The 3,746-nt window shown below is 53.0% G+C and overlaps 1 pseudogene; it reads left to right on the top strand.

Moving 5' to 3' along the window:
- The first annotated feature begins 559 nt into the window (after positions 1 to 559).
- Positions 560 to 2,254, top strand: LOC131741573 (zyxin pseudogene; annotated as a pseudogene).
- The last annotated feature ends 1,492 nt before the right edge of the window (positions 2,255 to 3,746 follow it).

The raw sequence follows: 3,746 nt of genomic DNA, 5'->3' as shown, positions 1-3,746 counted from the left end.
GAGAAAGAAGAACAAACAAAACACAAAGTTAGCAGAAGGAAAGAAATCATAAAAATCAGAGCAGAAATAAATGAAATAGAGATGAAGAAAACAATAGAAAAGATCAATATAGCTAAAAGCTAGTTGCTTGAAAAGTAAGCAAAACTGATAAACCTTTAGCCAGACTCAAGAGAAAAAAAGGGGGGGGAAAGGGCTCAAATCAATAAAATTAGAAGTGAAAAAGAAGTTAACTGACATCACAGAACTACAAATGATCATAAGAGAATACTAAAAGCAACTATATGCCAATAAAATGGACAACCTAGAAGAAATGGACAAATTTTTGTATGGTACAATCTTCCAAGACTGAACCAAGAGGAAACAGAAAATATGAACAGACCAATCACAAGTACTGAAATTGAAAGTGTGATTTTAAAACTTCCAACACTTCAAGACGGTGGAGGAGTAAGACATGGAGATCACCTTCCTCCCCATCAAAACTACATCTACAGATGCAGAGTCCGTGGACCTGGCTGCAAGGCGGCCACCCGAGATGCTCCAGCCCACACCGAGCCTGGCCATGGCGGCCCTCCACCCACCTCACGTGATCTCCATCTCAGCTCCAGTTTTTTATGCCCCACAGAAGAAGTTCGGCCAGTGGTGGCCCCAAAGCCCAAAGTAACTCTTTTCCAGCCTGGTGACAGTGAACCTTCTCAGCCACTGGGGCCCAATGTGCACAGATGGGTCGGGTGGACAAGATTCCCCTGCCACCCCTGGAAGACTTACCCTTACCACCTCCTCCCGTGCTTGGGGAGGCCAATGATGCCGAGGGTGCTCTGTGAGGTGGTTTCCCACCTCCCCCTCTCCCAATCGAGGAACCATTTCCCGCTGCACCTTTAGAGGAGGAGATCTTCCCTTCCCCACTGCCTCTGCTAGTGGAGGAGGGAGGGCCTGAGGCCTCCATACAGCTCCCACCACAGCCCAGGGAGAAGGTGAGCAGTACTGATCTGGAGATCGACTCTCTGTCTTCATTGCTCGATGACATGACCAAGAATGATCCCATCAAAGCCTGGGTGTCATCTGGATATGTATCACCACCAGCCACCACTCCATTCATTTACAAGTCCAGTTCTAAGCCTGCAACTGGGGCCACAGCACCTCTGCCTCCTTGGAAGTCCCCTTCTAGCTCCAAGGCTCAGTTTCAGAGCTAGACACATTTCCATGTGCAGCCCCAGGCCAGGCCTCAGGTTCAACTCCATGTCCAGCTCCAGCTCTAGGCCCAGCCCCAGCCTTTGCCTTTGGCTAACACCCAGACTCGAGGTCCCCATGCCCCATCTCCAGCCACCAAGTTTTCTCCAGTGACTCCCAAGTTTACTTCTGTGGCTTCCAAGTTCAGCCCTGAAGCTTCAGGTTGACTCAGGTCACAGCCCAGTCAGAAGCTGGGGTCCCCTGAAGCTCCCTCTTCCACTGGCACAGGCTCCCCTCAGCCCCCCAGCTTCACCTATGCTCAGTAGAAGGAGAAGCCCCAAGTGCAGGAGAAGAAGCACCCAGTGCCCCTACCAACTAAAACCCAAAACCAGGTGTGTCCCTCTGGGTCCCCAGGACCTTTGACTCTGAAAGAGGTGGATGAGCTGGAGCAGCTGACCCAGCAGCTGATGCAGAACACAGTGCATCCTCAGAAGCAGAATGTGGCCATCAATGAGTTCTGTGGCTGGTGTCACCAGCCCCTGGCATGTGCTCAACCTGCAGTGCATGCTCTGGGGCAGCTGTTCCACATCACTTGCTTTACCTGCCATCAGTGTGAGCAGCAGCTGCAGGGACAGCAGTTCTACAGCCTGGAGGGGGCGCTGTACTGTGAGGGCTGTTATACTGACACCCTGGAGACATGCAACACCCATGGGTAGCCCATCACTGACCACATGCTAAGGGTCACAAGCAAGGCCTACCACCCACAGTGCTTCACCTCTGTGGTCTGTGCCTGCCCCCTTGAGGGCACCTCCTTCACAGTGGACCAGGCCAACTGGTCCCACTGCATCCCCAACTACCACAAGAAGTATGCTCCCAGGTGTTCCATCTGCACAGAGCCCATCATGCCCAAGCCTGGCTGAGAGGAGACCATGTCTGTGGTTGTTCTGGACAAGAACTTCCATATGAAGTGCTACAACAGTGAGGACTGTGGGAAGGCACTGTACAATGAGGTGGATGACAATGGCTGCTCCCCTTAGATGGCCACATGCTCTGCTGGAAATGCCACACTGCCAGAGCCCAGATCTGAGTGAGGACTGACCTCCTTCTTGACTTCAAATCCATTCCCCATTAGCAGACCATCCACGAGACTACCCCCCTCTTCACCCTCCCCACAGTTATTTTTGATGTCCAACCCCTCCCTCCATACCAACCCCCACCCCAGTATCCTTTGTGCCCTGATTCAGGAACCCAACATGGCCTAGGGCTGCAGAGTCCCCTGACCTGAGGTTCAGTCCTCCCCAGTCCTGCAGGGACCACCCACCATAGTCTAGGTATCCCACCTGAGAAGGCACCAGACTGAGTGCTGCTGCTTTCACTGATGCACTGATGCCCTCGACTGGCACTTGAGCAGCCTCTTACTCTGCTTGCTGAAGGCCAGGAAACGTCCCAACCTGCTGGGAGGCTGGGCTGGGCTCACCAGCCTGGACATTCCCACCAACCCCTGTGCTGTCAGGTTTTAGCTACAGCTACAAATAAAAGAAGATTTCCAGAAAAACAAAAACAAAAACAAAAACTACATGTGGAACAACTCCTACAGAACACTTACTGAATGCTGGAAGAAGAATTCAGACTTCCCAAAAGGCAAGAAACTCCCCACGTACCTGGGTAGGGCAAAAGAAAAAAAGAAAAACAGAGGCAAAAGAATAGGGACAAGACCTGCACCTCTGGGAGGGAGCTGTGAAGGAGGAAAAGTTTCCACACAATAGGAAGCCCCTTCACTGGTGGAGATGGAAGGTGGGTCAGGGGAAAGCTTCAGAGCCATGGAGGAGAGCACAGCAACAAGGGTGCAGAGGGCAAAGCAAAGAGATTCCTGCACAGAAGATCAGTGCCAACCAGCACTCACCAGCCTGAGAGGTCTGTCTGCTCACCTGCTGGGGTGGGTGGGGGCTGGGTGCTGAAGCTCGGGCATCAGAGGTCAGATCCCAGGGAGAGGACTGGGGTTAGCTCTTGAACACAACCTGAAGGGGCTAGTGCACCACAGCTAGCAGGGAAGGAGTCTGGGAAAAAGTCTGGAACTGCCTAAGAGGCAAGAGACCATTGTTTTGGGATGCACGGGTAGAGGGGATTCAGAGCACTGCCTAAACAAGCTCCAGAGATGGGTGCAAGCTGTGGCTATCAGCGCAGACACCAGAGACAGGCATGAGATTCTAGGGCTGCTGCTGTAGCCACCAAGAACCCTGTGTGCAAGCACAGGTCACTATCTGCACCTCCCCTCCCAGGAGCTTGTGCAGCTCACCACTGCCAGGGTCCCATGATCCAGGGACAACTTCCCTGGGAGAACACACAGTGTTCCTCAGGCTGGTGCAACGTCATGCCGGCCTCTACTGCCACAGGCTTATCCCGCATTCTGAACCCTGCCCTCCATACCCCACCGCCCCCAGGCCTGAGTGAGCCAGAGCCCCCTAATCAGCCACTTGTTTAACCCGCTCCTGTCTGGGAGAGGAACAGATGCCCTCAGACGACCTACACATAGAGGCGGGGCTAAACTCAAAACTGAACCCCAGGAGCTGTGCGAACAG

This window comes from Kogia breviceps, chromosome 14 (assembly GCF_026419965.1).
Source record: "Kogia breviceps isolate mKogBre1 chromosome 14, mKogBre1 haplotype 1, whole genome shotgun sequence".
Lineage (NCBI taxonomy): Eukaryota > Metazoa > Chordata > Mammalia > Artiodactyla > Physeteridae > Kogia > Kogia breviceps.
Note: the sequence above shows the minus strand (reverse complement) of the source record. Positions and strands in the feature narration are given on the sequence as shown.